Source organism: Sinohyriopsis cumingii, chromosome 3, assembly GCF_028554795.1.
Source record: "Sinohyriopsis cumingii isolate HCF-2022 chromosome 3, ASM2855479v2, whole genome shotgun sequence".
NCBI lineage: Eukaryota > Metazoa > Mollusca > Bivalvia > Unionida > Unionidae > Sinohyriopsis > Sinohyriopsis cumingii.
The window spans coordinates 72,866,792-72,892,613 of record NC_142963.1 but is presented as its reverse complement, the minus strand read 5'-3'; the positions used below and the strand labels follow the sequence as shown (position 1 = coordinate 72,892,613).

Sequence of the window (25,822 nt, the reverse complement as noted above, 5' to 3'; positions counted from 1 at the left end):
GTATAAGCAGAAAAAAGCAGGAGGTATTTATATTACAACACTCTCTCAATAACTCATGCCTTGATAACTTGCAAACCAGCTCATAACACAGGGGCAGGAGTGGATCCCATTTCTTTTCTAATAACTGACCCAAAAATTAATCTTATTTGTTGACCATGAAGAAAAGTGTGATAAAAAATGGATGCTACACCTATGATCGTGGTTGCCTGAGAAGATTTGGTTTGGCTGGGATCTTCCTGGGTAGATTTATAACTTGATCAAGTAGATCAGTAACCTAGGACTTGTCTCATCTAGCAGCAGAGGGGGCGAATCGGACATTTTGTCCAATCGTTATTTTGCTTAATTAATACTTTCTGCACTCAACGATCTAGTGTCGTCAGCGCCTGGTAAAAAAAAAACGACGACGGTCCATCCTACACGATGGTGACGTCATTTGGTTTAATTAACACCTTCTGCGCGTCGATCCCCAGCGTCGTCAGCGTCCGGTAAGCACGTCGACGACCGCGTCGATGTCATTGCCCCCTCTGCTGCTAAGTGGTTATTTACAATGATCTTACAAACAGAGTGATCACTAACTCCTCCTCCTGTAGATCAATTAGGTTATTTGACTGATCGGTGAGTTTAAAATTAATTCTCGTTAAAAACCGATCATGGCATCGCATATAGACCGGATTAATCGGATTCTCAACGATTAAAAATCCCGGAGGGGCTGTTGGTGAAAATGAATAAAGGATATATCCCTGTTGAGCTTGATTTGATTGATTGGTATCTACCTGGTAACTCCCTTCGATAACATCACACACTAGATTGATTGCTATCACCGATGCGATATTTACGTTGTATGGAGCAATATGCCTACCATCATCCCCGTTATCGTGTCTGAGGATATAAGTTGATGGACCGATAAAATCATTAAGAGACTTTCTTAGTTCTGGCGTGTTGTATCTTGGAAACTTAAAATCGGGTAAATCGGCTTCTGCGATATTATACTCGGTTAGGAATTTTTGTTTATTATCAATTCTGCTAGTGGATATTACCCCGATGATTCTTTCATTGATATATTCCATGTCTGATATAAGTTGATTTAACACCTCAACGTGTTTTTGTGCTTTTGTTTCCCGTAGCTGTTCTAGTTGTGATTGGTAAATACGATTAATCTCGATAAAAAACCTATCGATATCATTTAAATTAACTTCAGCCTCGACGACCGATCCAGGAGTTTTCTCGTACCTAAAATACCAATACATGGTATTCCTGTCTTGAAATGTAAACCAGTCGGGGGGTGACGAGTTTTTCATAACAAACAAAACATCTCGATAATTGGGATTAATCTCATGATACGATTGTTTGCCCTCGGGGTTTTCATAAGGTGGATTCTTAGGCCATCCTAGTATGGTTCTTATTGAACTGTTATAAATATCAACCATATACCCCGGTGTGCTTATTTCAATCGTCGACGATAACGTCGGTTCATGAACCGTAATAGCGATTTTTGATTCCTTTCCTGTGATCGATTTTATCCTGCGTTGAAATTCTTTATTGATTTGTTCTATTTGGTATGACCCAGTTGGTATTGTAACCTCCTCCCAGTTTGGGGTTCCATCGGGTTTATTTTTCCGTGCAAAAACCAGCGAGTTATTAGGTTGTTGTCCGTTAAATGCGTCCGCTCGAATATTAGGCCAACTGTGATATACTCGCAATTTTGCCAGCGCTATTTCCTTCACTGGAACCGGTGATGGAAAGTTTACACTGAATTCGGGTTTCGTTGATGTTATCGATATCATATTTGTTTGTACCGGAGTGGTGTTCTCCGCGATCCGCTGAAGTAATTGAAACCCTTCGGGGTTCAGCGACATTATTATTATTTGTTGTCTTTAGTGTTTAATATTAATAACCAGAGCCCATTGAGGTGGTTCCGGCTTCCAGTTGAAAATCCTCGATTTTTGACATCGCGGAGCTATACAACTGGACCATCGTGGAGAATTCAACATCGGATACGAACAAATTATCAATCGATAACGAGATCAACCCGGATAATTTCGAGTATGCGTCGGATACTATTTGATGTTTTACTGTATACTCGTTGAGTTTTTTCTGAAAACACGATGATATCTTTTTAGTGATTACGTTGGCGACTCCAGCAACTGTTGTCATTGCGGAGACAGCGATTGGAACAGCGATCGGGGCTATCGTGGTTACCGTGGATAAAATAACACCGGTACCGGCTATTATACCCGACACCGAGTACACGACCGCGTCGATGGCGGTTATTTTACGACGGTATTTTTTTATTTTTACACGGTATTGTTCGGAAAGCGTTTTCAAGTTCGCGGAAAATTCTTTTGCGGTATCGAATCGATATTGATGTGACGTCGGTGATACCTCTGATTCAACTTCCTTGGTGGTCATTTTTATTTTAAAAGAGCTAGTGTTTTTAATTACTTAGATTCGCTGCAAATTCCACATACCATGTAATGTTTGCCCGGGTTAGATTTCTATCAACGGCATAAATTGTAAACTGTTCAGTTGCGTTCCTGTCTATAATTGTTGATATTGTATTGTTAAACCCGGATGAACTCGACGATAATATATTAAACTGCATCATTGAAACCAGTGTCAATCGATAAATACCCTTAACAGTTGCGGTAATATTTACTGTATTCTGTGTAGGAGTCCAATCGAATGATCCATGCCGAATTGTGTATACTGTGTTGATGATGTTCTCATGAGGGATTTTTATTTTTTCGAATTGCTCTGCTACTCTCGGTAGTCCGTCTTTAATCGCTTCAACATCAGTTTTAATCGTTCCTATTTCCTGTATATGCGTGTCCACATCTTTTTTGTTCGCTGCAACCCTAGTAATGAGTGTATTTATTTCCTGTATATGCGTGTCTATACTTTTTTTGTTCGCTATAACATTAATTTTGAGTACTTCTATTTCCCCTTCATGCACGTCTATACTTTTTTTGCTCGCTATAGCATTAGTGTTAATTGTTTCTATTCTCTGTCTATGCGCGTCTACATTATTTATGATCGTTACAACATTAGTTTTGATTGTTTCTATTTCCCGTGTATTCTCGGTCATACTTTTTTTGTTCGCCGCAACATCAAGTTTGATTGTTTCTATTTCATATGTATGCACGTCTATACCTTTTTTGTTCGCTGCAACATCAGTTTTGATTAATCCTATTCCCCGCCAATACGCGTCTACATTTTTTTTGTTCGCTTCGACATCAGTTTTGATTGTTCCTATTTCCTGTGTATGCGCGTCCACACCCTTTTTGTTCGCTTCAATATCAGTTTTGATTGTTCCTATTTCCTGTGTATGCGTGTCCATATTATTTATGATCGTTGTAACATCAGTTTTGATTGTTTCTATTTTCCGTCCATGCGAGTCTACATTATTTATGATCGTTGCAACATTAGCGCCGATTATTTCTATTTCCCGTTCATGCGCGTCTACACTCCTTTTGTTTGTTGCAACATCAGTTTTGATTGTTTTTATTTCCTGTCCATACGCAGTGATATCATTTATAGTTATTGTAATCTCATCCGGCTTGGTATTTTTTTTACCAAAGAATTTATCAAAGTTGTCATCGATCCTGTTAACATTTTTTCGCAACGGGGGTAAATTGGCCGACATCTCCATAAGATCCGAAATAGCATTTTTTATTTTTACAAGATTTGGTTCGTCTGCCGTCGGGGGTCCCCGAAAAAATCTTTCGACAATGTCTCGCATTTCGCCGATGTGCGTTATTATCGACCTGAACTGTTCTCCCTGCAAGTTAAATTCACCACGTAAACCCTTTAACGAATCCGACATGGTTACATAATTGTTGCCAAGTGTACTTATTTTTCCATTTATCGTCAAGATGGATTCACCCGGTTTGAGTCGTCCGTCGCTGGTATACAGCGCGATAGTGTCCTCGGCGGCATCACGCTGTCGTATTAAAACGTCATTCAGTGACACATTACCGGATTTCAATTTACCCTGGCGGTCTTGAAATACAACTATTTCGCCCGGGTCAACACTTGTTAGATTCAACATATCAGCGATTTCATCCTCAATTAGTTTTTTTATGTCGGCGGCGGTCGTTTCCGTGGATTCTTTCAGCGCCGAAACCGGTCGCCCCCAGATATCAATCATTATTATTGTAAATGTTATTCTCTAAAATCCGTTGAGCTTCTACGACCCCACTAGTGTATTCGTTTACAACCACATGAGGTGGTTTTCGCGATGATGAAATCGCCGCGAGTACGTTCAATACCTCACGGCCACATATCGGTGGGTCACTTAATCGCTGTGTTGGCAGCGTGGAATAAAAAACCCGGGCTGAACACGCCCGGACATACCGCATGAACTCTTTCGGCGGGGCTAACCCGTATGAATCAAAATAGACGATTGCACGCGGATCAATCGCGTACGCAACCCAATGAGTTCCCGCTCCGGAGGACCCATCGAGGTTAATTATGCCTGTTTCAGTATTCCTTGGGGCCGCCGGTAATTGATCCCTCATAAAAACACCTCTGAAGTTTTTTATCGCTAACGCGTTTGCGGCGTCTATTAAATCAAAATTAGACATAGGAGTCATAGACTCAGGAGTCATTGACTCCCGAGTCAATAAACGGTTCCCGGTAGTCTTAGACCCTTTCCCGAATACCATGAATACGGGGTTCCCGGTAGTCTTAGACCCTTTCCGGCCACGGGTCGTTTTTTTTTGTAGCCTTTCCCGGTTGCCTTCTTTAATGCCATTCCCGCCGCGGTACCAACGGCCCCCAACGCCGCCGCCTTAGCCACTGCTGGTGCGGCCGCGGCAATCAACGCTGGAATCGCAGCTAACAGCGGAAATATCCCACCGGTCTTTTCCATGTTTTTAATTGCTGCGGCGGAAAAATCTATTTGAACACCCTTTTTATTCTTCATCGCGTCATTGAAATGTTTTATTTGACGCGCCGTCAACGATATCTTATGATTACCACCTGCCATCTGCGACGGCTTCAGCGTTATTGTGGTCCCGCATTGTTTAGCCGACTTTGATCGTAATTTCTTGACTTGACCATCAGTCAACTCTACACTGACGACACTATACGACATTTTATTGTAAACGCGTTTGTGTTTTCAATTACATGTTTTCCACTGGCGCATCAACGATTCTCATTCGTCCACCAACACCTTCTAGCAGCATTGATTTATCGCTGAGAATGACAGCAACCGCTCTATAATTAACACCACCCGGGGCTATACGAGCTCGGAAGTGTATATCAACGACGGATTGTCTCGTTAAATCAAGATGTTCCAACGAAAAGTAATAAATCGGATACAGGTTTTTAAAATCAAGTTGTGATATTTGCAAACCAGTGTCGACGTTTTGATCACGACCCATATATGACAGCAATCGATGATACACACGTGCGATATGGTTGTCGCCGTAATTAAGCTGTATATCCTCGGATGGTTCCTGTTGTCCGTTTATTCTCAGCGAAACATCCCTGACTCCTAATTGATCAAATATCATATGGCTGTGTTCTTGACTACCCAATCGATTCCTATTCTGCAGCGCTATGAATATATGACGCGGGGCTGAAACACCCTGTTTTGACGCCAGGTGCCATGTAAACGTATCGGCGACGTTATCCTCTTTAGCATCAGTTGTTACCGCTAGCCAACTCAACAGCGATTTCCCTCCCTGTTCCATAAATGCTAACAATCGTGCTTCCGTGGTAACTGATGGAGTCAGCACCGGCATCCACAATGCCATTTTAGTTAAAATGACTTTACCGGCGGCGACACCAGCAGCACGCCATATTGCATTGTTATCATCACCCCTTCGCGTCAGCGCGATTGTATGCTTAGCCCCATAGATAACTTTTCTGACATTTCTGCAGAATCCAAATATGTGATGGAGTGGAATCGCGCATGAAAACTTTCGGCGTGGTCCTTGCAACATTCCTACTCGTGTTGCGAATCCTAGATTGAAATCATTGTTGGTGCTTTTTATAACAGTGAAATTGTCACCTGGTTTTGCTCTGCGGTCTGGGTTAGCTGCTTCATCCTGGTCAGTTGCGGTATTTCGTGGTGTCAGCACGTTAACGTACTGAAGATGGTCAGCGTTATTGGTGGTGTCCTTCGAAAACATCATAGATGGGCCCGCCGATCTTGTATAATCATCCGAGTATCTCGCCAACCCAATTATCGTTGTTGCAACATCAACCTCGCGTTCTATTGATTCAATTTCTCGCCCGTCAATAAGATATCTGGCGCTCTCAAATAACGCCATGATACTGTTGTTGACGAAGCCAACTCGAACACGATGGTCATCTGCGTATGGTGCATTATCGGCGGCATTTGTCACGAGTTCTCCCTCGATTTCGATAAACGCTTCACACGGCAAAAAATATTTACTGGTATCTTGGACTTGAAGTTCAATTCGCGATCGTAGGTCAGGTTGCGCTGCATAATAAGAATAATATTGATAATCACGGACAGAATCATCCCTGCGTACTGGGGCGTCCATATCAAACGCGGGATCAGCGGTACGCGCAAACATTCTATTATTTATCATGTTGATGTTTTCAATTGCGATTTTTTCGTCGTAAATTCTTTGAATTTAAACCACTCCCCGCTATCGCGTTCATGAGCGCGTTGGTTGCCGCATCGGCGGATGGCGAAGTCGTCGCCAACGACTCTAATTTTTCTTCCACGGCGTTATTTATTACTTTACTGACATTTGCAGGCATCACTGTCGTTGATGGCATTACCGGTGGTTTCTGTTTTTTTCTCCTGAATTTCACCAATGACATTAGTTTGTCCCGCGCGGCTGAAAACGCCCTTCCGGCAACATCTCCAATGGCACTAATACCCTTATCACGAATAACATCAATAGCCTTCATTCCTAATTGTTTGGCTAACGGCGCTACTTTTGGAGCCATTCTTGTAAATAACCCCGCAATGGTGCTACCGAGACCATCTCCATAGTACGCGCGGTAAACAGGCAATCGCGAGTTTACCAAGTAGACGAGTACTGGTTTATCATGGTTGTAGTGTATGATCATCCTTATTAAAAACACCAGTTTTCCAATTAATCATCCACGAGTTCGTCTATGAGCGTTCGATATGCATTAATGTCCATAATACCGCCTGCAAATAACCGCTTGCAAATATCAGCGGCCTCATTGATTATTTCCGTAGAGTTATTTCCGGCTCGTTTTCCTCCAATTAGTACTTCCAGCCGTGATATATCACTGAGAACACTATTAGGGCAGGTAACGCCGTAGGATTCTTTACCAACAGGGTATCCTTTTCCTTTTTTTGGTGTTCTACTCTTAACTTTCTCGAGGAATTTATCGTAATCGGGATCACCACGATGTGGTAATGCTTCTCTATGTTTACTCGCTAAATACACTATTCTTGCCCAGTTCTCCGTCGAGGTTATTTTTTTCTTGTAACCTTCATTGATATACTCATCTCGAATGCTCTTAGTTGATGTTGTAGCAACAAAATTAACTAATTCTTCATCGTCGTCGATGTCTCTAATTTGATCTATTGCGGACTTTTTAAGAACATTACGGGGTATATTTCCCTCTTTCTTTTTTTCTTTCGATGTTTCTTCGGGTGTTTCTTCGGGTATTTCTTCTTCTGGTTCTTTCGCAGTAGCACCTAATTCTTCCTCGTCGGCCATTGTAACATAAGGTTCTTGTGGTTCGGTTATAGCGAGTGGTGGTGGCCTCCGTGTTGTAGCAGCCGCTATTTTTGCAGGGAGTGTTTCTAAAGACCTTTTTGTTTGTTTTGTCTCTGCCGCTATCTTTTCAAGCGCACCAAGAACGGGTACAGTTGCCGCTGTAACATCCTTAGTCGCTTTAGTTACCGGGGCAAAGAGTTGTTCGCTTCCAACAGTAAAATCGGTTTGCATTTGTTGTCGCGTTTGAAGTTTCTCTCTCACCCTGTCTCGTAACGGTATAAACTTTTTAAGCGCTGCTAGCCGCTCTCTGGCTAGCCGAGTAGTAAGTGATTCACCTACCATTATTGTAAATTGATCCGCAATTTTCTAATTTTCCGCCGAGTGTACCATCGGGAGCTCCACGGAGTTTTCGTCTATAATCCTTCTAATGTTTTTGATCTTACTAGAAATCTCCCGGCGTCGTTCATAAACACGTCCGAGTTTTTTTCGTATTATTTCAACGGCAGTAAATAGTCCAATGAATGCATTTGCGTCATTGTGGTACAGGTTCTCATTAATCGTATGTTGTAATCGTTTTATAAAAAAATACTCGCGGGCCAGGGTAAAACGCCCCCGTTTCGACTGTTCGTTAATAATCTCATAATCGGATAATATTTTTTCACTGTCGAGACCATCAGATAATTCAATTCCTTGATTTTTTAATTTTGAAATCTCAGTTAATATATTATTGATGTCTTCGATATTCATTATTCTTATAAAACATCTTATTTCTAATATCAAAAATTTTAATAAAATTATTGGGGCCATTTTTGACCCCGTTTTTTGTATGGACAGTACAATGCCGTAGATCTCCACTCGAGTGTTGTGGCAGATTGCAGGCATACATGGACAGTACAATGCCGTAGATCTCCACTCGAGTGTTGTGGCAGATTGCAGGCATACATGGACAGTACAATGCCGTAGATCTCCACTCGAGTGTTGTGGCAGATTACAGGCATATACATATACTTAATTAAGGACATTCACATCTTGGAACCCCAAAGCATACATCTCCGGGAGGGAGGCCTAGGGTGACAAACGTCATCGTAGACCGCCCAGAAGATATGCTTGGGGGACATCACTACATGTACTTAATTAAGGATGAATATATTTACAATGAAATGATTGATGGATGATGGGACGGCACAAGACAGCACAAACATAAAACGGCGGGGCGGAACTCTACGGCCAATTCAACCAATCAAAAGCAACCCAATTAAATTAACCCGGTTGCATGATTGTGAACAAAAGACAACCACACGCCCGGGTCAAGAGCGTGGGTTAGTTTTGATTAGTTGAATTGGCTTTCGAAAGCCCCAGGCTTATAACGAGTCATCTTATATATAAAGTGACTAATACAGCGGCGTCAGTCACAAGGTGTGTGTTAATTTGAATTCCCTTGAATCGTTTGAATCCTTAAATACTTATTAATGGTGTTTCACGGCATTTAAATGAAACCAAATACTCAAATAAAACATTAAAAAAAAGAATACAGCTGTTAGATAATAGCGTGTATTTCATTAGTTTTCATCGTAAAATGATTAATTAATCGCAACATTAATTGGACTTCAAGGGGACGCAACATTAATTAGACTTCAAGGGACGTAACTCTTGTCATGCGACGCTATCACAAAACGAGTTATCTCCCTTTGATGTTATATATGAAAATCGAATTCTATGACCCGTCTTTTTTGAGATCGCTGTTTGATATATTCGTTCTGCAACAAATTGTATTGAGGCGATACAAATGTCAAAATATTTTCCTGCCTCATTCATCGACTGAAATATTTTTTCCTCGTGAGTTGTTGTATCAAATGACTTTACGGGTTTTGCTTTCTTTGAGTATTTACCAGTTTGGCCTTTTTTACTATTTTCACTCTGAGAGATGGCTTGCAGATTACACAGTCTATTATTTTGATAATTAGAATCAATGTGATCAATAACGAGACTATCTTTGATCAATCCGTGGAAACATTCATAGATGATTCTGTGACAGAGATATTTTTTCCCTCCAGCAGTAAACATTAAATACCCGTGATTGTTTTTCCATCCAACCGGCTTCTTCAGTCTACGATTTCTAACAATACCGTCGCGAGATGCCTCGTAATTGACGAGCAGGGGATGCGGCTGAAATTCTTGGTCCATTTGTATAATAATACTACTTGTCTAATTTATTATTTGGTTTAATTATGAATCTTTCAACGTAGTCTTGGGGGGTTTTGATGACGAAGTCGGCGGTGGGGTCAATGACGGCGTTTTTTATTCGTTTGTCATAATAACGTTTTAACTCTCTGTATCGCTTTCCGCCACAATTGATACACAACTGCGATTTTCCTCTTACACCGACGTGGCAAACCAAGCACGGGAGGGGGCCAAGAGAACCATTACGAACGCTTTGTAAATGATACCCGCAGAATTCACCTCTACATGATTTATTGCACGGGGTTGTCGACCCAATCATCAACCATTTGCAGTGATTCATTATACTATATTCTTTCATTTAAATACTTGTTTTAATTATATGGATGAGTTCGAGAGATTGGCAGCAATTAAACCCCGGAAAAATATTAGGTTTAATCTCGATAGAGTCCTCAAGGACACACCAAAAGCGTTAATAAACGATAAAACCCTGTTGAGTAAAATACGCGATTGTATCAATGAATTCAAGCGTGATGGCGCATCTCACAGTTGGTCAACATTTCGAATTGATGGCATTGTTGATGCTACCATGAACGACAACCGCGCAGCAATGATAATATCACAACTTGACGGTAAAAGGTATTTCTTCAGAGTAAAATTCATTGTCCGGGTGGAATCAGGCGATTGGATCATGCGTGATAAATTTGAACCAGTTCTCAGCGACAAGAAAACAGTCACTGTCAGCCGCGACTCCAAGCCGGGGTTGTTAACCGGAATTGACAAACCATACTATGAACGAGCGTATCCTGAAACAGCAGTTGTTTATGGAATATACCCGTTAAATAAGAAACCTGATATCGGAAAACTGAAACCGATGAAACAGTCAACTGGGATAAATTGTGTAGCAGAACGAATAATAGAGCATTTTACAAATGCATGTCGAGGAAACAAATTGACTGATTTACGACGTAGCAAAATCAACCAGTGGGAACTAACCGTAAAAGAGCGTGGAGCAACCATCAGCGACATAGCGAGATTAGAAACATCGCTGAGATTTCCAATAACCGTTACAACAATAACCGGTGAAGTATTATACGAATCAAAGTATAAATCAAAGGGAACCCCAATCAAAATTATTGATCATAACGAACACGCGTGGACGCCCGCGATCACAATATTTCCACGGGATAGAACAGTAAAGTATATACCCGAAGAATTCCTGGGAGAACAATTCTCCAGGGATGGTTTTCTCGCGGAGAGGAAACTATTTGATGCTATTGCCTACTTGTGTAAAAACGACCCTGTATCAGTGTGGTTACTTCGCAGCGCTGAAAACGATGCGGATACCTTTGATCAGTTTGTAAGACCAAACGGCGAATTATATCGCACTGAAGCATTTCACAACAGGATGAAAAAAACCGCCATAGAATTTGAGGAGCATGATGAACAACTGCTAACAAATTGTTTTACGATTCCATCGGTTGTAGCTCATGTTGCAGCAAGGAAAAATGCGTGGAGACCAACGCGCAAGGAATTTCTGCCGGATGTACAATCCAGTTGTTTGGAGTATTATCACGGTGGATTATGGAACACTGAATACAACCGCGACGCTATGATCTCGGTTGATATGGTTGCCTGTTATCCAGCGAGTTTTCTCGGGTATGGATCCGCCGCTGAGTATTTCAAACGATTTGGACACCCCAGACATGAAATGACTCGTGTTGCTATTAATGGACCACTGCCTGATTTTGATTTAACCGGATTCGCTCGCATAGTATCATTTGAATTCGCGGCAGGACTCCATCGCTGTTGCTATATTTGGATCGGTAGACACATGGCTGAAAAGAAGTGGCTGCCAATAGCGCTGCTACGGTATATGATTGATTGTAGCATGCTTGTATCGTTGATTGTCAGTGACGCGATTATATCATATCGGGCGCAGACTGAAGTGTGGTTACCAGAACCAGAGCGTCTAGATAGCATAATTGACGAGTCCAGAAAAAACATTGATGCCGACGAGGAATATATCATCGAATGGTCCAGGAGGATATTTAACCAACGAAACCGCGAGGCAAAAGATCTCGGTAGAAGAATAATCGGTAAGTTCACACAAGGTGGAAAAAACCACGACTACAAACGATATTGCTCACGGCTGATTATAGATGACGCAGAATATGATTTCGTAATCAAGGACGCAGTGGCAAAAAATAGATACGTGAACTGCAAAACAGCTTTCTTGTCCAATGGAACGAGGTTGGGTACAGTTGTTACCTACAGCGATGGAGACAGCCCAGCATACCCGCATTTGAGGGCGTCTATGCTGGGTTATGCCGCTATCAATTTATTCTCGATGATAAATAGATTCCCCGATACCGCGGTTAGAGTAGCCGTTGATTCGTTTTATGTTGACGTAGCGTATAAGGGAAACGTAGCCGAGTTTACTAGTCCGGACGAGAGTTGGGGTACATGGAGAATTAAAAATGAAATACGACGCGATTATTCCCCGTCAGCAGATGTCACCGTTGAAAACAACTACTTACGCGGTGATAAATTGTCAGAATGGTCTAATGCACCATCGTGTTCTGATCCAATTTGTAGACACAAGACGGTTTATTTAAGCGGCTGTGGCGGGTCAGGAAAGACGACTCGGGCAATTGAATTATTTCGAACGCGGGCAAGTATAATCGTGCTTACACCGACCCATAGACTAGCGCGAGAGATAAAACAACGAAATGTTGACGCCGTTACTTATCACAGCTTTTTTCGATACAGCGGCGGTGAGTGGACTCCTGATCGAATGGGTGAAAAATTTATTCCCGACATTATCATCTGGGATGAGATATGTACTGTTTCGTTAGATACTTTACAAATGTTTCTTGAGTGGTTGTTGCGCGCGAATACAGCGGTAATCATGTGTGGGGACCATGGCCAACCACCACCATTTGTCGGCGAGGGTCCACATGATTGGTTGAGCGGGTTCGTGGACTATTATGAAGAAACCGATACTGATTACCGAGCACTTGATGAACAACTGCGCGAGGTTAAAAAATTAATCAGATTACAGCCGGATAGAATTCAATGTGAAATAATCCGCGAGGTGATTCCGGAAACGCCGTTAAATGAATTCTGGGAAACATGGAGACCAAACGATTTGATTGTAGCGAGTAGAAAGATAGTCAGAGACACACTTCAGCGGAAGTTGTTTACGTTGCATAAGGAAAAGTTTCCAACGCGTCCAGTGCCGTTATGTTATAGACCCGCGGACACACGGCGGCAGAACATTGAAGTTGAAATTCCAGGCCGGACAGAAAAACAAATTCTCGTGCTGAATGATATCGTGCTCGTTGATATCGGTGTCGTCGAGGACGCGCTACGTGCTGATAAATCCCCGTGGACGCTAGGATACGCAACAACAATACATTCCTCGCAGGGACTAACCATCACGGACACAATTGTTTGGATAGTTGATAATCGCATCGAATGGTCGAATCTAGTCTATCTTGCAGTGTCCAGAGTACGAAGGATAAATCAGCTTCGAAGAATTGTTATTGACGAAGCCACCGACGAAGCCGGCGACAAAGTCACCATCGATGCAAGCGTCATTGATAGAAAACTCTCCGGTTACCGCCAACAGGATAAAAAAAAACAGCGGCGTTTTGATATTGATGCCGAATTAATAATCTCGCTACGACAACAACAGAATAATCACTGCGCGAGTTGCAATTGTATAATGAGTTGGCGTTATTCGGATAAAGACACTCGCCAATTTACCGTGGATAGGATCGATAACAGTCTCGGTCATGTCAAAAACAATGTGAGGTTGACCTGTCTTGAGTGTAATAGACGCAACGGCGCTAGTTAAGACCACGCGGGGGTAATTGAGTATCGTTAGGTATCACTTGTAGTTGCTCGCGTGTAAATCCGCGCTGAGGAGCAGTTGAATCCAGTCTATAGATCGGTGGTCTACCAGTTGATCGTGTTATCGTTGATATGTTATGTGTGGTAACACTCCAAATAGGATCGGTAGCCCTTTTTTTACCGCCTTCAAGCTCTCCTGGTTCATATAGATATCTAACAGTGACATCGCCAAGAATCGGCTTAGAAACGCTATTTATTTTTAATTTTCCGGGTATATACTCGTATTTAATCGCGTCGCTGGGCTTCATGTTGATTACTCGGGTAATCTCGTTATTTAACGCTGCAATTACACCTGGCAACCTTTTAACCCATTCACGAGATCGTTTTTCCTGAATGAATTCCTTCGCGTATTGATATCCAAATAACCGTTCAGCGAGAGTCCGATTGAATCGTTCAACAATTGCCTGATCACGATGTAGCGCAGTATGACCTCGTCGTATCGCGACGCTATGATGTTTCAGCGTTGATAAAACAGCGCCGCGAAATTCACTACCGGGATCAACTTGTAATAGATTTGGCCAGCGCAGAGGGCCTCTTCGATAAATTCTTTCAAACGCAGCGGCTACTTCAGTTGCCGACTTTGTTTTTAACGGCTCCGCTTGTTTGTATCGACTCGCAACATCAACTACGGTTAGCGCGTATTTGTAACCGTTGTCATGCGGCAAAAATAGTATATCAGCCTGATGAACTTCATTAGGTACGCTGACATCAAAGCGCGAGAAGTTGATTTGTTTAGGCGGTGGTAGATAGATTTGCCATATAGCCTGTTTGGATAACCAATTAGCCGCAGTGGTCTTTGTTACCTTTGCAGCGCTTGCAAGCTTACCAATTGCGGCCTTCCCCTTCCAGTATCCTCTCGGAGAATAATAGATGGATTCCATGTTGTTATTATAAACGCTATCGTTTTCAATTACCAGCGCCAGAAGCTCCGCTTCCAATCATTAATTTACCTTTCATAGCCGATTTTACCAACCATGAGGCCAATTTTTCTTTGACGGATTTATCAGGAATAGCATTTAATGCGTGAATTAATTTTACATCCGCGATATGACGCTGTTGCAGATCGCTACTTTTGTAAGCAACATCATGAGCATGACACGCCTTATCGATAGCGTTTATTGGATACTCACCGGGTTTGGGCTGATTTTGATCATCGAGTCTAATATCTAATCGTGTTCCGGGGCCACAGTAGTTATATCCTGGGAGGTGTTTTTCTCCTGGATACTTTGCCCACGGTGTTCCGGGGAGTTTTGCCAATTTGGCTGCGATGTCACCTCCTCGCTTTTTTTTAAAACATCTCCGGGTCTAATAGAAATAAATCTAAATTTCTTTGTACCGCATTGTACACACTTGCCAGTAAGGGCCGATCTGTTATTTCTTGTTGTAGCGGTTGTCATATCATTTGTGCCAGTACGTACTCTACACTTCACACAATATAGATCCATAATTTATGTATAGAGATATGAATATAATTGATTTTTCGGCGACTAAAACAAGAGAACCAGTTAAGCATGTTGCAGCGTTACCAAACTCGATCCGGATGATTATCATCGGACCATCTGGATCCGGCAAGACGCAATTGTTACTCAATTTAATAATGAGATGGATGAAGTGGGATAAGTTGTATTTGGTTGCTCCTAGCGTAGATGATCAACGATGCTACGAGGTGTTGAAAGATTTCAACGAGAATGCATCAGCGATCGCTAAAAAAAATGTTATTGAGTTTATTACGGATATCAATGATGCACCGGGTATTGATGATATTGATGGCGACGTTAACAATCTAGTCGTGTACGATGATGTTATGTTAGACAATCAAAAAAACCCAGCTAGGATATTTTCCAGAGGCAGGCATAAAAACACTGACGTGATATATGTCACTCAACGATACACTCAGATTCCAAAAGTAATTAGAGACAACTGTAATATTCTTGCTGTGTTCAACGGTGTTGATACACACACGCTACGAAATATTTGGCAGACATGGTGCGGCGGTGACATGGACTTTAATGTTTTTCGAAACTTTTTTAGTCATGCTCAGTCGACCCCACATGGATTTGTAACGATAAATTTACATGATCCTCGGACACGATATCGTATCGGACTTGACCAAATATTCGGTTAGTTGTAAATAATTTTCATTGTAAATAACCACTTAGCAGCAGAGGGGGCAATGACATCGACGCGGTCGTCGACGTGCTTACCGGACGCTGACGACGCTGGGGATCGACGCGCAGAAGGTGTTAATTAAACCAAATGACGTCACCATCGTGTAGGATGGACCGTCGTCGTTTTTTTTTTACCAGGCGCTGACGACACTAGATCGTTGAGTGCAGAAAGTATTAATTAAGCAAAATAACGATTGGACAAAATGTCCGATTCGCCCCCTCTGCTGCTCATCTGAGAGGGGGTATCAGGATCACCATGCATTTCTGACCCCATAACTTCTTCATTATTTTTGGTATCAGGACTGTGGGATGGTAAGCAAATGTCCACAACCCCACCCAACTGACTGATAGTGCATCCATGGCCCAAGCTGCTGGGTCTGGGACTGGAGAGACAAAGGTCAGTAACTTGTGTTTCCACCTTGTTGCAAAAAGTTCGATCATGGGATGCCCCAACACTGAGTGAATATCGCTTGAATAAGAGACCATATTGTATGAAGGACTTGACCTCTCCTGGATAGAGTGTTGGCCAAGACATTGAGTCTGCTGGGAATGTGCCTGATTTGTATGTTGATACGGAGACTGTCATACCAATGTCAAAATTGCCAAATTGGAACAAACAGGTTGGGTGAAATGTGCCCCTGTTTTGAGGAGATAAGGTCACCACCACAGAAAAGGGGTGCCATTGTGCTAGCAACATCATTTGTAAGGGGCACATAAAAAGATGGCTTGTATATATTAAAGCTCGCAGCAAGCTTGCCACCAGCTTATTTATAAAGCTTGCAGCAAGCTTGTATTTGGAACATTGCAGCAAGCTTGCACATGCTAATTTTTGCAAGCTTGTGCAAGCTTATTTAACAAGATAGTGTCATAAGCATGCACAAGCTTGCGCTAGCTTAAGCTTGCACATGCTTGTTATTTATTTACCTAGTATAATAAGTATGCACAAGCTTGCGCAAGCTTGTTACTTGCTTGTGCAAGCTTGTTACTAGCTTGCGCAAGCATGTTACTAGCTTGTGGCAAGCTTGCACAGATTTCTTGCTACAAGCATCTGGACTTTCAAAAATCTGAAAACAAGTAAGCTTGCGCAAGCTAATTTTACTTTCTGAAGAAAACAAGTAATCTTGCGCAAGCTAGTTTTACCTTCTGAAGCAAACAAGAAAGCTAGTGCAAGGTAGTTTTAATTTCTAAAGCAAACAAGAAAGCTTGTGCAAGCTTGCGGTTATATCCAGCTATCATGCCTAAGCCTACACTTGCTTGTACAAGCTTGCGCAAGCATCCGTGTTAGCTTATAAACATCAAAATAGCTTATCGTAAGCTTACCGCAAGCTTGCCACAAGCTTTCAGCAAGGATGCATTTTGTGCTAGCAACATCATTTGTAAGGGGCACATAAAAAGATGGCTTAGTTGGATCAAGTCCGCTGCAACATGGAATAATCTGAGGATGAGAGACAGACTGATCACGCTGTCTCCATCTTGAAATTTTGAGGTGCAATGAATTGGTTAAGGCAACTCAAGTTGATGATGGGCCTCAAATTGCTGTTTGTATTCTGATTAAGAAACAGCCTCAAATAAATCCCCAAAGACTGTGGTCTTTACACAGCCTTCTCTGCATGTTTTTTTAATGAGTAACCATATCTCCTGTTGTAGAAAGGCATCCTTCTCCAGATCTGACTAAATCCGTAAAGAGGGTAGAGAAGGAAAGAGGAGGGGTTGGATAAATGAAACCTGAACCCCTCTGAATGACCTGGATCACCCAATCTTTTTCAGGGAATAGTGAAAACTATTGAGACCGAAACTGCATGAGTCACCTGCCAACAGGTAGGCTGTCTGCAGGCAGTCGGGAGGGTAGGTCAATGTTTGCAGTTAGGATTCTTGAAGGGTGAGAAATTCTATTTCTTACTGCCTCTGAATAATTGCCTCATTGGTTGGTTAGACAGTTGTCTCCTGACATTGGGATGGGATTGGTGCACATCTGACTGAAAGGATCCCTTGTCTCACAGCCACTTACTGTCCCTTTACACTGGTGCGGACTGAATGTTCCCAATGTCTGTGTGGGTTGAACAGCAAGTTCGAGGGGCAGTTTCTGAGCTGTGTACCTCCAAACTTCTTAAATTCTTTCTCCAAAAAGCAATGGTGACCCAAATGGGGTTGTCAGAGGTATGATGAGGTTTGAGCAATGTGTACTGCAGACAAGCATCATGACAAATCAGGTCTAAGTTGGCCGAAGCAGTCAATGCAATTGCCATGGAATGGTGAGCTGCCTAGTTAATGACTCTAGCAATCCTGGCCATTGCCTCCCAAGTGTGGCAACTGTTGGATTTATCAGTGTGTCAGAAGATTGCTAATGAAGGCAAATCTAACATTGAGGATGTGGCAATGACATTCTGAACTGGCTTGGATGTGGCATGGAACATGCTTTTGTCCATTTTTGTACCTGAAAGCTGGTCATTGATCTCCTTAATTTTTGCAGATTCGGGAAGGGTGTCTCTTCCTCCTCACTGAAATCTACTGATGCCATGACTTTATAGTCTTGAGTGGAGGGCATTCTGAAGTGGCAATACCCAATAAATTTCTTAGACTGCAGCTTTAAAGTTGAATTCAGTCCATTCAATGGTCAGATCTGAATCTAGTTGATTTGACAGAGCTTTGTCACACTCACTAAGTGTCAATTCCAATTCTGGATCCACTTGCAGCTTTGGATAATTCATGCCAGGTGGCACTGATGCTGGGGGTATAGAAGATGGTCCTGCTATCACAGGTAGTAGCCAATCCAAAAGCTTAGCTGGACAGACAGATTTCTCACTGAAATCTCTGGCACAATAATGGTAAGTTGCTAATGGTGCAACTAGATGATGTATCTATTGCGAAGATTCCTGTATGTTCTAGTTGTTTGGACCGTTTCAAACAAAAGGTCCTCATGCTGGGTTGACTGGATGGTAACAGGTATAAAATTTGCCCTGATGTTAAGAGCTGCATTTTTGTCTCCTGGACCAGACTACGCACCTGTTTGAAGGTTGCACCCTTTCCACTCGTCGATGCCACTGATGTGACTAGGTGACACTTGCAAACAACAAACTTTCGGGGTGGGGTGGGGGCCACACATTCCCTGCAAGACTTGCAATTGAGGCTGACTTGGGGTGTATGCTGAGGACATCCTTTCTCAACTTAGTTCATTGTTCCTTTTCTTTAGCTGCATTCTGGACTACTAAAGCCCAGACTTCATTTAGACCATGTGTTACATGTGCTGCATAGCACTGACAACGTACATTTTGTACATTCAATACAGGAGTTTTTGTCCTCCCTTGCTTTAAACTTTTTACGCTTTATGCACTTGGGAAGACAGTTCCGCAGAAACGACATAAGAAAAGAAATACAAAGCATAAATCTATAGTGCAGTATATTACTAACTCATTTAATCACTCTCGATACTAATGGAAAAGTGAAAATAGTATGTTAGATGCCTATGGTACATGCCTGAAATCATGCATTATGCCTTTAGTTCACATTTCTATCAATAAAACACCAAATATGAAAACCAAGCATAAAATATCAATGCAGAATATTATAATCTCGCTAATGCTATGTCCATTACTAACAGAGTAAGCAAAAATAGTCAAAGATGCGTTATCTTGTAAATGACAACTTGAGGTCAACAACAGCATGGTTTAATGTAGTCTAAAATAGACAAAATCCTAAAAGGAAACAAAATCACTCAAATTTGGCAGAAATCATAAAAATAATTTAAAGGACCTGCAGTAGAATCATTATTCCACACAATAAATCATGTGGGAACATTGGATGGTTTTATTTGAACACAAAAAAATGGCTTGGATTGTTGGAGTTAAACTGTACAAATGTTATCAGTAGAGCAGTGAAGCTAAGAACTACTGACACCTAGTGGTGGCCATGGGGGCAAGAGTTACTCCCCTTTGTCTATCTGAGATAGACAGAAAAAGACCTTTTGTGTCTTTTAGTAGGCATGGATATGCGAGGTAGCAGGCTAATATTTCTAATGCAATGTGAATGGGGAACATATTTTAAGGAGGAACGGTGTTAGTGTCTGGTCTGGAAATTTTAGTCAATATCATGAATTCACAGCTAATAATAAGAAGTCCTATATTTTGCTACATTTTCTTATAAAATAAAATATTCCGTACCCTAAATAACAATTTTTACAAAATTTTGATCAGTGAAAAAATCATTAATGCCTACTATTGGCAATACTTAAAGAAATAAACAGCAATGAAATAAGTTTTGTGCAATTTGTATTTTACTCATGTACATTATTTTAATATGGTTTCAGTATGATCAGCATAGCTGTGATATCCCTCTTGAATTCAACATGAAAAATATCAATCCACCATCATGGATATGTCCACTGTGAGAACCTAACTAACTGCCAACTGAGTTTCAACTGACCACTCAAACACTGTTATAAATATTATTGTACAATTAACAATTAAACTACATTAAACAATCATATTCATTCAAAAATGTGATCAAAGATAGCAAAGCAACCATGTCAACAGAGTAGCTACTGTCTTCAAACTTTGTTTGATAGATTCAGTTCATTATGGAGAAGTGAGTTCTGAAATTAGTTAACTTAATATTCCTGAATTAGCACTCTCAGATTTGCTCAAGGATGAGCAAAAGTTTCACTATTACTTGGCATCAATATTTCATTAATATTTTTTTCTCCGAAATTGAGTTCCTAAGTTGATGTTTTTTCTGCATTAAACGAATGTCTCTTCTTTTTGAACAAATGAAATCTTGTCTTGTTGTGCAAATTGCATTGATGTAATAATACACAATGTTTTGCAGGTACACAATGAGGCAGACAATATGTGTTAAAACCTTATATTTTTCTCTGGCTATACTGAAATGAATGTTATTTTTTACTGAAAAGCAAACAATTTAATTTTATAAAATTGTTTATTGATAATAATTATTGAGTATTCAGCCAATAATCAGTGCTGCTACCCCCCCCCCCATGGTAATCTTGATTTCTAGCTGGGATGGCACCCCCTTCTGCATTTCTCAGGGATCCCTCAGTACTTCATACCCTTACTTTTAGTGCAGTCTATGTATTTGGACCCTGTAGTGCACAAGTTATTGAGGGAGAGGTGTACTTAGATTGGTTTGATTGTTCTAAGATTTCATCCATTTAAGACAAACGTGATGAAAAGAAGAAATGCTAGGAACCTGCCTAATGTCACTGGGAATAATGTTCCACACCAGTTTACCAATATACTGAAAGCTCTTGCGAAACAATTCCTTCTTTGGCTTTGGTATAATGTAATTTTTACTTCTATAGTAATTGCACACCCTCCTGTTTTTATCCCCATTTGATATTAAAAACCAAAAAGCATCAAGGATATAATGAAGGAATCAATGGACACAATGACTACATTTTGTGCATTTTACTTATACTTGACACTTTCTGTTTTTAAAATCGTTGGGGGTACAAACAAATGGGATGCTGTGAGAATACTGTTACAGACCTTAAATTTGGAGTACCATCAGCATTTCCTTGGTAAAAGATATTGCACAGGTAGGTACAAATAGCTTCTTTTGGACACCTTATACATAAATTTTGCATTTTTAAAGAATATGCTTACAAACATTGTCAAGTTTACCATTTATTTTAAAGCCGATGTTACTGCATGGCATACCTACCATTCTCACACAGTGCTAGTGCACTGGTAGCATTATCATGTATCATGCAATTGCTAGTGCACTGGTAGTATTATCATGTATCATGCAATTTCTCCTGAATGTGCAAATGACACCAAAGAGATACTAATGAAAAGGTGAAAGTCAATGATGCAACAAGTGCTATTATTATATAGTATATTACAAAACTGTTATAAGCTTGTTAGTATGATTTGCTATTATACAGTATGTCACAAAGAGGTTATAAACATGTTAGTATGATTTGTTATTATATGGTATATTACAAAGATGTTACAAGATTGTTAGTCCATGATTTCTTATAATACAATATATTAAAAAGATATTATAAAATTGTTAGTATGATTTGTTATTATAAGGTATAATACAAAATTGTTATAAGAGTGTCCGTATGATTTGTTATTATATAGTATATTACAAAAAGTGTACATGATTCTTAGTATTTGTTATTATGTTAATGAGTACTATTTCCATACCAGTCCCATGCTAAGAGGAATGGTTTGGGTCTATATTTGGATCTATATAAATAATATGCTTTAATATTTTTAACAATCAAACATTTCATGTAATATGTTTACATGTATTGTGGTTTATCATGCACACAAATTCATTATAACAAGGTTCAATATAACTAGACATTACTGTATAAACCAAGCCTAACATTTCAGACTCTTAACTGAGACAGTTATTCAAATATGTCATGGACCAGTCTGATTTCAATAAGACTTCCAATCAGTCCCAAATTTATTCTTTGTCTTGAGCAGTGTTCCTACTCTGATGGATAAAGCATACAAAAACTACAACTAGACAAGTGCATGATGTCCAATGAAAAGAAGGACAGTATTGTGATTGTCAACTAGACAACTACATGATGTCCAGTGAAAAGAAGGAGCTTATTGTGATTGTCAGCTAGACAAGTGCATGATGTCAAATCAAAAGAAGGAGCGTATTGTGATTGTCAACTAGATAAGTGCATGATGTCAAATCAAAAGAAGAAGCATACTGTGATTGTCAACTAGACAGGTGCATGATGTCAAATCAAAAGAAGGAGTGTATTGTGATTGTCAACTAGACAAGTGCATGATGTCAAATCAAAACAAGGAGCGTATTCTGATTGTCAATTAGACAATTCATGATGTCGAATGAAAGAAAAGACAGTTTTGCTCCAAATGTTGACTGAATGGCTCAGTTGTATCTACATGTATTACCTGAGTTTGAGTTTGAGCTGATACTGCATTTTATTGACAAGATTGCCTGGCAAAATTCACCAAGAAAAGATAAAATTGAAACAAAAACACTTCCATTTGAGGTTATGTATATGTCTTTTGCTAACTACTGAATGTGTATTCTATTTTGCACACCTTGCAAATCACTTTTGTCAGGTTTAGATTGTCTTCATTTGCAGGACCATGCCCCTGTATTTTAAACCCAATGTAGGCCACCACTTTCCATCGTTTCCTCTTTCCAGAAAAGTAAAAATGTTCAATTCCACTTTTAACTTGCCATTTTTAAAGTGGGTTGCTTATATCATGGCTAAATTATATTTCAAAACAGGATAAAAAGCATGAATCAAACAAAATATTCTTTGATTTGTCATCAGTTCAGCATTGTCCATACCATCATTTCTATAAAATATTCTTTGTTTGTCATCAATTCAGCATTGTCCTTACCATCATTTCTATAAAATATTCTTTGATTTGTCATCAATTCATCATTGTCCTTACCATCATTTCTATAAAATATATTTTGTTTGTCATCAATTCATCAGTCCTTACCATCATTTCTATAAAATATTCTTTGATTTGTCATCAATTCATCATTGTCCTTACCATCATTTCTATAAAATATATTTTGTTTGTCATCAATTCATCATTGTCCTTACCATCATTTCTATAAAATATTCTTTGTTTGTCATCAATTCAGCATTGTCCATACCATCATTTCTATAAAATATTCTTTGTTTGTCATCAATTCATCATTGTCCTTACCATCATTTCTATAAAATATATTTTGTTTGTCATCAATTCATCAGTCCTTACCATCATTTCTATAAAATATTCTTTGTTTGTCATCAATTCATCATTGTCCTTACCATCATTTCTATAAAATATATTTTGTTTGTCATCAATTCATCATTGTCCTTACCATCATTCCTATAAAATATATTTTGTTTGTCATCAATTCATCATTGTCCTTACCATCATTTCTATAAAATATATTTTGTTTGTCATCAATTCATCATTGTCCTTACCATCATTTCTATAAAATATTCTTTGTTTGTCATCAATTCATCATTGTCCTTACCATCATTTCTATAAAATATTCTTTGATTTGTCATCAGTTCAGCATTGTCCATACCATCATTTCTATAAAATATTCTTTGTTTGTCATCAATTCATCATTGTCCTTACCATCATTTCTATAAAATATATTTTGTTTGTCATCAATTCATCATTGTCCTTACCATCATTTCTATAAAATATATTTTGTTTGTCATCAATTCATCATTGTCCTTACCATCATTTCTATAATTGTATTATTAAATTTATATATTCTGGGGTTATTCAAACTCAACAGTAATAATAATTTAATAAATTTATCGGTACTGTAAGGAAACTCAATCATGAAAATTAGTACTCATTTAATCAATCAAACTGATTGAATGAGTGAAGCTTGAGTAACTCGATTAATCTCAACAGCACTATCTCAAAGGTACAATGAGTATCTAACAGGCAAAGTAAGCATCTAACAGAGACACAATGAGTATTGAAGTTAAAAGAAGCATCTAACAGAGACACAACGAGTAACGAAGTCAAACGAAGCATCTAACAGAGACACAAGGAGTATTGAAGTCAAAAGAAGCATCTAACAGAGACACAAGGAGTATCGAAGTCAAAAGAAGCATCTAACAGAGACACAAGGAGTATCAAAGTTAAAAGAAGCATCTAACAGAGACACAAGGAGTATCGAAGTCAAAAGAAGCATCTAACAGAGACACAAGGAGTATCGAAGTCAAAAGAAGCATCTAACAGAGACACAAGGAGTATCAAAATTAAAAGAAGCATCTAACAGAGACACAGGGAGTATTTATTTAATAAACTATTTGCAATGAATCTTTTCAAATTTAAAAGATCTTCTAAGCAAGTGTAAAATTTGCAAATTTTTTAAAATATTGGTTTGATAAGCTTCCAAAATAACAATAATTAAATTTTAAAAGTGGCAAGAATACTGATGTTGACATCAGACTAGTTCCCACTTCTAAATCTGTATTGACTGTACTGTATCAGCTTACGAATAAAGAACACCCAACTGTGAACAATCTTTACCCATCTACACATTAAAATAATGTTAAATAGAAAAAAATAGGGAAGACGTGGATCTGTGGGCACATTATGCAAAGGCAGAATGCATCTACACTTTAATGTTAAACAGAAACAATTGGGAAGGCTTGGATCTGCAGGCACATTATGCAAGGGCAGAATGCATCTACACTTTAAAATAATGTTAAATAGAAAAAATTGAGAAGATTTGGATCTGCAGGCACATTATGCATGGGCAGATCTGCATCAGTACTGTTAGCATTTCACTGCTTGGATGTGGGAGGTTGCAGGTTCAATACTGGCTGAGTCACACAAAAGGCTTATAAAAATGGTACTAGCCTTCCTTGGCATTCAGCAATAAGAGGTTAGTGTTAGCACTGGTCAGCCTGGTGTCAGGATAATGTGATTTGGTGGGACATCATGCTACATGTCTTCGGCATGATGCTCCAGTGCTAGACATCACTATAAACTGCCACACTGCAGACATCGTATTGACATGACTGAAAAATTGCTAAAGCTTCGTTATAAATCCAAATCACACACACACACACACACACACGCAAGGATGCACATTTCACTGATTTTAAATTATACTTTACAAATACATTTACTGCATGCTGTTTTGTTTGCACAAGAGAAACAGACTGCTTTGCTACATTTATTACACTTTAGTGTTTAAATCTTCAACAAAAAGTTTGTATATAAAACTGTCCTATCCTTTGCTGAAGCAGGCAAAACAAGGGGACAGTGTGCAGAAAACCTGACAGTATTTATCCATCTGTAATGCATATTTAAAATAGTCAATAGCATAAATTCAAAGTTACCATTATTCAGGTAAATACAACATAAACCAAATTTATGATGTGGG

At 39.7% G+C, this 25,822-nt stretch overlaps 1 protein-coding gene across 2 annotated transcripts in view; it reads right to left on the bottom strand.

The window, feature by feature from the left end:
- Window positions 1-25,822, bottom strand: part of LOC149803089 (prominin-1-A-like) — a 215,064-nt gene that overhangs the window by 18,445 nt on the left and 170,797 nt on the right. The gene's annotated exons all lie outside the window — the stretch shown is intronic.